Source organism: Neofelis nebulosa, chromosome 2 (genome assembly GCF_028018385.1).
Source record: "Neofelis nebulosa isolate mNeoNeb1 chromosome 2, mNeoNeb1.pri, whole genome shotgun sequence".
In the NCBI taxonomy this organism is placed as follows: Eukaryota; Metazoa; Chordata; class Mammalia; order Carnivora; family Felidae; genus Neofelis; species Neofelis nebulosa.
The window spans coordinates 177,304,386-177,316,490 of record NC_080783.1 but is presented as its reverse complement, the minus strand read 5'-3'; positions in this window follow the sequence as shown (position 1 = coordinate 177,316,490).

The window sequence follows — 12,105 nt, the reverse complement described above, 5'->3', positions numbered from 1 at the left end:
GTTTTTTTGTTTGTTTGTTTTGATTTTTAAGCAGGCTTCACGCCCAGCAGGGAGCCCCACACGGGGCTTGAGCTCACAGCCTAGGATCAAGACCTGAGCTGAGATCAAGAGTTGGATGCTTGGGGCGCCTGGATGGCGCAGTCGGTTAAGCGTCCAACTTCAGCCAGGTCACGATCTCGCGGTCCGTGGGTTCGAGCCCCGCGTCAGGCTCTGGGCTGATGGCTCGGAGCCTGGAGCCTGTTTCCGATTCTGTGTCTCCCTCTCTTTCTGCCCCTCCCCCGTTCATGCTCTGGCTTTCTCTGTCCCAAAATAAATAAAACGTTGAAAAAAAAAGAGTTGGATGCTCAACTGACTGAGCCACCCAGGCGCCCCAGCTGGGTTTTAACCACGTGGGAAAAAGCTCCGGGAGCAGAGAAGAGGAATGTTTCATGCTTTCAACAGGGGGTGGGTCAAGTTGGGAAAGGTAGGACAAAGGAAAAGATACTGGAGCTGAAGGGGAATGGACAAGGATCAAGGATTCACTCTGGGGAAGAAAAGGAGAAAGGCCAACAGGATTTGAAGCCACAACTTGAATAAAAGCCCAGGGGCATGAAAGCGCCTATTTTGTGGGGTGTGTGTGTGTGTATGCTAAGTCCCTATAATCATGAAGAAATGAAAGCAAATGGCATAGTCCTAAACTGTTGTTCAGTTATTTCAATTTGAGTTTACATTTTTATATGTGGGAAACACAATGTGGTAAAAAAGCAATGTATATGTTTGAAAGGTAAACATAACTTTTTTTAAAATCTTTTTTAATGTTTATTTATTTTTGAGACAGAGAGAGACAGAGCATGAATGGGGGAGGGGCAGAGAGAGAGGGAGACACAGAATCGGAAGCAGGCTCCAGGCCCTGAGCTGTCAGCACAGAGCCCGACACGGGGCTCGAACTCACGGACCGTGAGATCATGACCTGAGCCAAAGTCGGACGCTTAACCGACTGAGCCACCCAGGCGTCCCTAAACATAACTTTTATTAACATTTACAAAGGTTGCAAAGATTGCCTTCCCAAGGTTGTAAAAACAAAACAAAACTTTTTTTTTTCTCTTCAAAATGTCTGAGTGTTCTCAGTTGTGGGGCTTAGACAGTAGGTTCCCTATAGGTCCACTTCTCTGAAACCTGAAGTTAATCACAGTGGAGATGGTTTCTAAAAAATAGATGCCTATAGTTGCAAAAATACAATTAAAAATGGCTACAAGGATTACATAGACACAAAGGAATGGGACCCAACTCTAGCTGTCCGATGGTATAAATTGTATCAGTACCTATTAGAGACTGCACATTACGTGTTTAACACTGTCTGCCCATTTCCTTCTGGTTTGAAGCCACAAATCCTTGCCCTCGGTCCCTGAACTGTGTGCCCATTACAACGATAAGAGTTTCTGACACTGGCAAGCCGAGTGTTATGTATCCTTGTTTTCCGGATGAGGAAACTGAGGCACAGAGGTTGAATACTTGTTCGAGGCTGTGTGATCACTAAGTTCCATAGAAATTTGACGAGGTCTGTTTGACTCCAAAGCTCACTTTATTAACAACAGCAGTCCTTCTTTGCTTCTCTTTAGTTTTCATTTCCAGAGTATATAGTTTTAAACCTTGTTCAGGTTTTGGAGATATCAAACTATTATTTTGGGGATTATATATTTAATCATCATGTTTTCAAAACATCCATCAACAACAAGTATTCTTTTTCAGTTCTGCCCTCCGGGGCCATGCTGACCTTTCTTTGAGCCATGACTTCAATACAACAGCACGTCTCAAGTGTTTCTTGGTATGGGGCAATTTCCTCTGGCCCAGAATTACCTTACTGGGTCACAGGACGCCCAGATTATGCAGGATTTCAAGGCATCCATATATCTGCATAAATCTCCTGAAATCTCTGGGTAAAACAAGGTCAACTCAGTCTTAATTTTGTCTCTAATTTTTGGGTTGAGTAGTTAAGCTTTGATATCCACTGTCAGGAAATTGGTGGGCTTCCTAGGGAAAAAAATGCCTCAATAGTTTGTGTTCTCCATCACAGTTGGAAAGGGATAAGGAGGGGCTCAGCCCTATGTCTGCTGCCATGTTTATGCACCTTTATTTTATGATCCCCACAAACCTGGGAGTAAAATACTATTACTTTCAATTGTTACAGCTGAGGAGTCTGAGACTCAGACTTGACAAAGGTCATCCAGTTCATAGATGTAATTCTGGAATTCAAACTGAAGCCTGTCCAATTCCATAGTCCAATGTCTTCTCACAACTTGCTGCTTGCATGATTAGAATAGATTATTCCATTTAAACCATTTTCTGTAGTTTATCGTTTTCCAAACTCTGGAGGCATGAAATTGATTTTATGAACTGCTATTGGCATTAGATAAACAATAGAATAAAAATAGGACAGTGCATTCCACACAGTAAGGACAAGCATTGTCTTGCAAAACTTTCGTTTCTGTTCTACATACGTACACGTATTGTGCCTAATAAGGTGTGGCCTGGCTGGCCTGGTAATTGGCCTGATAATGGTATTTTATCATGACTACGGTCAACAGTTCTCTATCCGCACTCCCCCGCCCCCAGCCGCCCCAAACTCCAGCCCCTTGTGCTCTGGTCCAGACTCTGTCTTATAGACTTCTCAGGTTCTCAGGTTCAAGATGGACCCTCCCCATTCCTTTGCAGCCCTGCTCTTCTTTTGGGGTTCTTTGTCCCAGGTAGGGTATCATGATCCATTCCCGTCATGGTGACCCTCAACAACTGTCACTTTCTTAACTGCCACTTCTAATGCGATCTTTAGTTATATCAGATTTACTTGTGAACTAAACCTCAAAACACTCCCTTTCACTCCATCCTCCTCTGGTGTTGACTTTGGAGGTAAGTGTGCAGTTTAATCCAAACCCATATCCTGGGCAACTTAGATACCTGCTACCCCTCCTCTGTCTTTCCCTTTCCATTCTGTCTTTTGCAGTGTTTCCAGAGCTTATCCCTTGGATTTTTCACTTAATTATTGAAGAATTCATTTGTGTTCTTATTTAACATGGATTGAACAGACAGCACATCTGAGCATATTACCCCCCTGTTTAAAATCCATCCATAAGGGTGCCTGAGTGGCTCAGTTGGTTAAGCGTCTGACTTCAGCTCAGGTCATGATCTCACGGTTCGTGGGTTCGAGCCCCTCATCTGGCTCTGTGCTGACAGCTCAGAGCCCAGAGCCTGCTTCAGATTCTATGTCTCCCTGTCTTTCTGCTCCTCCTCCTCTCTCTCTCTCTCTCAAAAATAAACAAACATTAAAAAATTTTAAAAAGTAATAAAACCCTTCCATAGACTTTGTGTAGAGCAGAGGCTCTGTAGTAGGTGGGTGTGTGTGAGTTTCTCAGAAAGCACTCAAGACAATGCTTTGGAGTGTAGGAAGAAAGTATTACTTCTCGTGTATAGTTTATTAGTAGAGGAATAAACATATATAGTTTATAACATGTTATAGACATAGACTCATTTCTCTTTTCTTTCCAAAGAAGGGGGTACAATCAAAATGTTTGGCCACATAACATGGACCAGGATTTGCGTGCTCCTTGGCTTTCCAGGCAAAGTCCTATATGCCATCTAGAACCAGCTTCACTTTCCAGATTCGTGTCTGGTTTTTCTCCACTCCTTTCTCCCTCCACTGGAACTCTCTGCTCCAGCTATACGAAGCTAGCGTATTTTCTAGATTTGAAGATGTAGTTTTTTTCACATTCTAACATTTCTGAGATGTATTTTGTAGTTAAAATAAATTTGCCAGTGGCCAGTTAGGGAAGCAAATTGTTATAAAGTGGTCCCTGACCCTGTGTGTGTGTGTGTGTGTGTGTGTGTGTGTATGTGTGTGTGTGTGCATGAGAGAGAGAGAGCACAGTCTCCAAATCTATTATACCAATCTCTCCTTTTTTTGAAAAAGCTATCATCCAAGAACCAATTCCTATCTGTCAAAGGCTTCCAGCCACTTTTTGTACGATTTAAAAACCTTTTTAATGCGGTGGGATATAAAATAATCAACAATAGTCATCTATGGATAGAATTGGAAGTGAGGTTTTCTTTATACATTCCTACATTCAGAATTTGTGTAACGCTCAGATAGCACTTTTGATTATGACACGTTTCATTCACATAGAAGAACACATCATGTGCATATCAGTGTAAGGAATAACAAAGCAAATGTTTGTGTGCCCAAGCCTCAGGTGAAGAAATAAAAGGCTCTCGATGCTTTTGAAGCCCCCCCTCCCCCCCGCCAGGGTGCTCCTTTTCAGTTGTGGCCCTCTTTCCAGCCAGAATTTGCATTCCTCGTAACTTTGTTTTTCACGGTAGCTTATTATATGTACGCACCCCCAAACGATATACTGTGAACACTTATGTATTTGGGGCTTTATAATAAAGGTGTCATACTACGTATATTATTCCTCAACTTGCTTTTTTCAGTGTTACATTTTTGAAATGTATACATAAAGCTGCCCCACAGTGTTCTATAGGAGGAATGCCTACTCAGTTTTCTGTGTTTTCTACTAACAAACACGGGGGCTGTTTCAAGTTGCTTTTCTCTTCCCAACAATGTCGTCATGAGCCTTGAGGGCGTCTCCTGCTGCAAAAATTCAAGAGCTCTATGCTGTGCCTTGGGAAAGAAATTGCCAGGTCCCCATGTACATGTATCTTTACCGTACAAAGATCATGCTAGATTGTTGCCCTGTGTGCTTATGCTGACGTACAGGGAGCTATCACCAGCATATGAAAATTCCCATCACTCCCCACTAGCCAGCTTTCAGTGTTGTCCTACTTGCAAGTTTTGCCCATCTGTGAGTCGAAAATAATTACTGTGGCTTTAGTTAGTATTTTTCTGTTTGCTAATGCGGATGAACATTTTTATATGTTGATAGGCCATTTGTGTTTCTCTGATTTATGTGAAATGTCTGTTCATGCCTTTTGCTTTTTATTTATTAGATTACTTATTTCTTTATTAAGAGAGAATTCCTTAATGTATTTGGATAATAATGCTCTATAAGTTATTTATATGGCAAATATTTCTGGTAGTTCATGCTTTGGTCTTCCACTTTTTTACAAGCACTTTTGATAGAGGCTTTTAACTTTAATGTAGTCACATTATCAATTGTGTGTGTGTGTGTGTGTGTGTGTGATTACTGCTTCCTGGCTTTTTATGGAATCTTTCCCTATATCAAGTTTATAAAGACCTTCTTCTATGGTCTCCTTTAAATTTCTAAAGTTTTTATTTTATTTATTTATCGAAGCTTTATTTATTTATTTCTGAGAGAGACAGAGACAGCGTGAGCAAGGGAAGGGCAGAGAGAGAGGGAGACAGAAAGAATCCCAGGCAGGCTCTGCACTGTCAGCACAGAGCCCAATGTGGGGCTCAAACTCACGAAACCATGAGACCATGACCTGAGCTGAAACCAAGAGTCGGACACTTAACCAACTGAGCCACCCAGGTGCCCCAAGTTATTCTTTTTATACTGAAGTGATGAATCCACCTGAATCGATTGTTATGTATGGTATGAGGTAGTACAAATTTCCTATTTTCCCCCAGAATGTATCCCCCATATTCCCGGCACCATTTTCTAAATAGCTCATCTTCCCCCCATATCTGCAATGTTGCTTCTGCCATGAGCCAAATTTCCATACCTTCAGGAAAGCAGCTTGGCTCTCAGTTCTGTCCTATTGATCAATTGGTCTATCCTTGGGCCATTATGTTAATGTCTAACAGTTTTATAAGCATTCTGGTAGAGCAAGAGTTCATTCAAGATAGGTGCAGATCTTTTCAAAATTTTCAAGAAAGTTCTTGTTGGGGTGTGGATTGAAATAATTTAACTCTATAGACTACTTTTGAGAAAATGACATCATGATATTGAGTCTTCTCATCCACGGACACAATAAAATTTTGTCATTTCTTTTTTGATATCCTTTTGAATGGTTTTAAAATGTTCTCCGTGGAGGTTTGGTACAGCTTTTGTTATACTGTATTTCTCAAGTATATAGTCATAGCTATCATAGACAGGACATCCAAAATGTTTCTGTATGCATTTTGTGACTGGATAAACACTATCTTTTAGAAAGTTTTTTATTCTAAGTGTTTCTTCAATCTAAACAGGCAATTGGCTTTTGCATATTTATGTTTTATCCAGTCATCTTGCTTGATAATTAATGATAATAATTTGCATTTTTTCAGGTTTTGGTATAGACAATACAACATCTGTGAGCCTTTCCCATTCTTATCCTTTTTATTTCTTTATCCTGACTTATTATGTTGGCTAAGACTAATATTGAAGAAGAGATCTTCTTGTTTCTTGTTCCTCTGTCAAGGGAAATGTTTCCAACAGTTTACCCTTAAGTCTATTTTACTGTAGATTTTTGAAGCAAAGTTTTTTTTAGTGTTTTTATTTATTTATTATTATTTTGTTGAGACAGAGAGACAGAGTATGAGCAGGGGAGGGTCAGAGAGAGAGGGAGACACAGAATCCGAAGCAGGCTCCAGGCTCTGAGCTGTCAGCACAGAGCCTGACGCGGGGCTCGAACCCACGAACCGTGAGATCATGACCTGAGCTGAAGTCGGAGGCTTTACCGACTGATCCACCCAGGCGCCCCAGATTTTTACTGTAGATTTTTGATAGAGGCCCTTGAGCAGTAAAACGTTCCATTCTACTCCTGGTTTTATAAAAATTGTAAATTATAGAATTTCAAAGTTTATTGTACATTTAAAAAATCTAACAAGAAGGAGATGAGTTTTTTCTTTATTATTAACAGAGTGATTTATGCCATCAATTTTTTAAAATGCTAGACCAAACTTGCACTCCTGGGATTAATAAAACAGTGTCCAATTGCATTATATTTTTTATTCATTGATGAAACCAGTTTGAAAATAGGGAGTTGAGAATATTCGAATCCCTGTGCTTGAGTGACAACAGCCTGTAATTTTAATTTTTTTAAACCACCTTTGTCTGGATTTGGCATCGAGATTATACTGACCTCATAATACTAGTTGGGGAGTATTCCTTTTTCTCCTCTCTGACAGCATCTGTATAACACTGGAATTATCTGTTTTTTGAGAGTTTGGTAGAATTCACTTGTAAAACCATCCATCTGAGCCTGAAATTTTCTTTGTGGGAAGATTTAAAACCAGTCATCAATTTCTCTAATGGCTATGGTAGTATTTAGGCTTTTTATTCCATTTCGAGTCAGACAAAATGAATCCCTAAGAAACCTAATAATATAATGAAACTAAGGGAAGGTTCATTTAGTATTGTATCGTTCAATTAAGGGGAGGAGTGCTCGGAGTATTATCAAGTAGGAAATGCAAATAAAATTCTATTCTGTTTCTAAACATTATACTGTTAATCCTAAAGGTACAACTGAGGTCAGGATGTAGAACACATGTCACAAAAAGTTGTGAGTCACTGTGCTGTATATAGCCCCAAATGTCTAAAAGTAATTCAGAAGAATGAATGCGGAATGTATAGAAGACATAGGGAAACCTACTGTGATACGAAATCAGAAAATGGCTTAGAGAGGTGGGGACACATATAGGCTATCGTGGATGGATAGATTGTATATGTATTTCTTTAACGTCCTATGTCTTTTGTTTTCATTGCCCCTCAAGAAACTATAGTTAGTGGTGTGCCTGAAAACCAATGAGTTTTTGGAATCAAGGAAACAGGGTCCTTGTTATTTATGACAATGTCTCACTTCTCATAAGCATACTTCTGAGGAGCAGTTTCTGCTCTTCCTTGATTGCCTGGTAAACTCTCCTTTTCCTGTTTTTAAGACCGTTCAAACCAAACGTCTCCTGTGACAACTTTCTGAATGCTCTGTATACGTAAAACCCAGGCTATCGGTAAGGACAAAAATAAATCCTAACAGAAGTTTCTGCTGTGCTTTTGAGCCACTCTTCCCGACTAGGCCGCGAGCGCCTTACGAAGGGGCCACGTCCCAGTCGTCGATAGGCCCTTGTCCTACACAGAGCAGGCAATTATTTTCCAGGGCTGTTTATTAGAAGAATAAGCTGTGTTTGTGGTCATCTCCCACTTCCCTGATTCTTTCTTAGCTTATCTGGATGTAATCAGAGATGCACGTCAGCAATGAAACAGAGTGTAAAATCTTAGCAGACCATTTATCTTTCTTCTTTTAAATCCCTCATTATCTGGCTCTTCAGTTTGGTAGCTGGGGACTCGGGAGGGGGGAGTGGCAGGCTTTTAAATCTCTCCCGGGTTTCATTCTGGGCAAGGTCTCACTTGTTCTTGTCTGGTCTGATGCTGTTGGATCTGATCCCCGTGGGTCCAGTAACCAGACCTGTGGTGTAATCTTACACCTAATTAGACAATCAGGCAGCAAGTCCTGGCCCCTGCCATTTGAGGGGTGATTTATTTTTCTTTGCTGTGCTCAGGAAAGCAGAGCCTGCATAGTCATTGCGAAGTCAGGCTACTCCTTTCCCAGCCCCCAGGCATGTCCTTGACTACCCACCCCACCCTCCTTTGGCACATCTCTCTGGAGGCCCCACCGAAGAGGAGGGTGGGTGGAAGGGGTGGTCTCCCAGTGTGGCATTCCAGAGCCAGGACCACACCTCTGTCCTCTGTTAAAGCTTCCTCAACGTGTAAATGATCTCCTCATTCTCCCACTGAAAATCAAAACATAACTCCATAAAACTCTCCAGTTATTATCATTTCCCCTCAGGGCCCCAATCCTGCTTGTTTTCTCTAACCTCACCTCTCAAGATTATGCCTTCGTGGGCAGTGCCATGCATTTCTTCAAACACAGCACCCCATTTCCAGTCCCCTATTTCGAGCATACTGTTCCTCTGGAATGCTTGCTCCCTGCCTCCACTCCTTCCATAGTATTCAGGTAGTCAGTTCAATAGGACTCTTCAGAATTCTGTGTCTCCTCCTCCTGGAAGCCTTCCATGACCCCCGGCCTGGGATCAGTTCCACTCTTCTTTATTCTCCCCGTGTCCTTTTGTCCCATCGCCTAAACACTTGGATCACATTTTATTGTAATTTCTGACTTAGAGGTCTTATCTTCCCAGGAGAGTATAAGATGTCAGAAACTAAAGAAAGAATGCTGTCAATGTGTCCGAGTACCTGGCACAGAGCAGGTCCTGGGTAAATATTCGTATAATAAACTAATCGGTCAAAGAGGAGTTGAAGGGAGCCCAGATACTGCGTAAGATGCAGAAGTGTAGAAGACACTATGTATTTATTACACTTGAATTAAAAAGAAATGAATATACTTATTATATATTAAGAGAAAAAAAAAAGATGCAGAAAATGGGGTCAGGGAGAGGCCAGGTGTACATGTTGGACAAATGGGAAGGTACACTAACCAGGGTCAAGCAGGGTGCTTTTTAGGAGACACCATGACCGGAGCTATTCTGTCTGCTGGCTGATCCCAGGACCAGGATCCCTTTTAGTGAGAAGTCATGGAATATGGACAACCTCATATTCTGCAGGGAAGTGTAAATCCTGGACAGAAAAGGAGCTCACTTTAAGGGGAGCGAATGGGTGCATACAGTTGGCCTATTGTTCTTGCAACCAGAGAGCCCTGATTAGGAGGTCTCTCGCTGAGGTTGTGGGATGGGATGGAAGGCTATCCGCTGGGGGGTCTGGGGCATCAGAACTCAAGTTTGATGGTCATTTGAGATGCACAGGGTAAGTCTGGGGAGGGGCGGTTTGGCAGAGAGCAGCTGCCCAGAGTAGGTGAAAAGGAAGGCTGTCACGGTCTTTTGGGACCACGAGGGTCACCACCACGTGGACCCTATCTGCAGAGCAAGGACTGGAATGGGACTTCCACATGGGGCTGGAGTTGTTCCCGAGACCCTTTTCTTGGCTTTCCCCCAGGCTGGCGTGGCCCGAGTAAACCCTCAGGGAACACGCACCAGCCACTGGGGTGAGCTTTACATGCACGAATCTGTTCATTCTCATTTTGAAGTCTATCTTACCCAAATGTCCATTTCACAGAAGGTGGAACCAAAATTTAGGAAGGGTGAGCTACTTGCTCCGAATCACACAGTAGGAGGGCTGGAGCCAGGATCTGAGAGTGGGTCGGGATGTGCCCAAGCCCATGCATTTTAGCCTCGCTCTGTGCCTCCTTCACACGCGGGTCACAGCATACTTGGCTTGGAGCCTGTCTGGTGGCTCTCCAGCTTCCAAATGACCGCTTTAAAAAGACGCATATTTTCCCACGCCCTCCTCCTCTGTCTGCAGCCAGGTCATGCTGGATCCTGGAGGTGCCTGTTGACTGCTCCCAACTGGTGTTGCCAGGAGGCATTACCAAAATGTGAAATGATGTTCTTCGGGAGGAAAAAAAAACTCATGAGTGATAGCAACTGGATTCCAAAAGAAACAATTTGGACTATTTCTTGTTCTTGAAGAAATGTTAAACTTGAAAGGGCAAGGCTCTTAAATTGCCGTTTGAAGTTCGGACTCCTTTTCGGCCTTTCACACTTTAAAGGGTGAGGCTAGCGTTTAAACATGGAGGAACACCCGAGCCCGTGTCGCCCTGGGAAGACGGAATGGCACAGAGTACGACGCGAGGGGAAGCCGAGCTCCATTTTGCTGGTTACAGTGATGCCGTCATTTCCCCGGCTGCCAGGGTGGCATCAGGTTTCTCAAGGGAAGCAGGAAATTTGACTACAAATTTAATTTATTTCATGGTAATTTCAAAAGCTGTGGTTATTCGTTGAGGTAGGCTGGGCCCGTTGGAGCTACGTGCTCGCAGGGGGAACTTGGTCAAGACCCTGATTTTTGCTGGGCTTCATTTCATTTGGCAGAGGGAGCAAGACAGTGGAGCCCACACCGTAGAGCCACTTGCGGGGAGAAATACGATAAAAAAATATAAAGGCTCGTTAAATTGTGAAGGGCTCTTTAAATGTAAGGGATTATCATCACACATTTTTCTAGGCCGTGTTTTCCATTAAGGATGTGGTTTTGGCATGCAGAGATGGCAGCCAAGGACACTCATTCACTCAAGAAATATCCATTGTCTTCTATTATATCGGAAGAGCATGACATGGTGACTAAGACCAATGCTGTGCCTTTCCTTGTGGGGCTGAACTCTGGCTGGAGACGCAATTCATTTAGCTACAGAAGTGAATAATAAGGGAAATCCTGAATAATTGGAGATATGTAAGGAGTGTGCAGCAGGGTCTGTCTATTCGGATTTGGGGAGTGGGAACTGCGTTGCATTCTGGTGCTGTTATGAGCTGAATCATGTCGCCCACAGATTCATAGACTCAAGTACCAACCCCTCATATCTCAGAATGTGAGTGTATTTGGAGATAGCGTTTTTGAAAGTAGTTAAAGTTAGTTCACGTGGGCAGGTCTTAATCCGGTATGACTGGTATCTTCATAAGAAGAACAGATTAGGACAGAATGCACAAGCACAGAGGAAAGGTCGTGTGATGTGAGAGGGCGAAGGTGGCCACCTGTGAGCCAAGGAAAGAGGTCTAAGGAAAAACAGTCCTGTTGGCACCTTGATCCTGGATTTTGGGCCTCCAGGACCGTGAGAACATGGATTACTTTTGTTTAAGCCCTCTAGCTAGTGATACTCTGTTACGGTGGACTTAGAAGACTAATACAAGCACTAAAGTTGACACTCCACAAATATCTTTGGAGCGAATGAATGCAGAGATGAAAATCATACTAGGGGAGCCTGGGTGGCTCAGTCAGTTAAGTGTCCAACTCTTGATTTCGGCTCAGCTCGTGATTTCACAGTTCGTGGGTTGGAGCCCCGCATCCGGCTCTGGGCTGGCGGTACAAAGCCTGCTTGGGATTCTCTCTCCCTCTCTCTCTCTCTCTCTCTGACCTTCCCTTGCTCTCTCTCTCTCTCAAAACAAATAAACAAACGTAAAAAAAAAAAAAACAAAAAGAAAATGATACTCAGCTGAGATCTGGTCCCTGGGTAGCAGCTAAGAAGGGTAAGGATGTGCGTGAAGGAGGATAAGGGACGGTTGGAGTATTCCAGGAGAAGGGAATGGTACCTGGAAGGCATGGGGGCTTGTAAGAACAAAAGGTGTTAAGCTTGTAAGAACATGGTGGGCAGGGGATGAAGGTATGGGGGTTCTTAGGGACC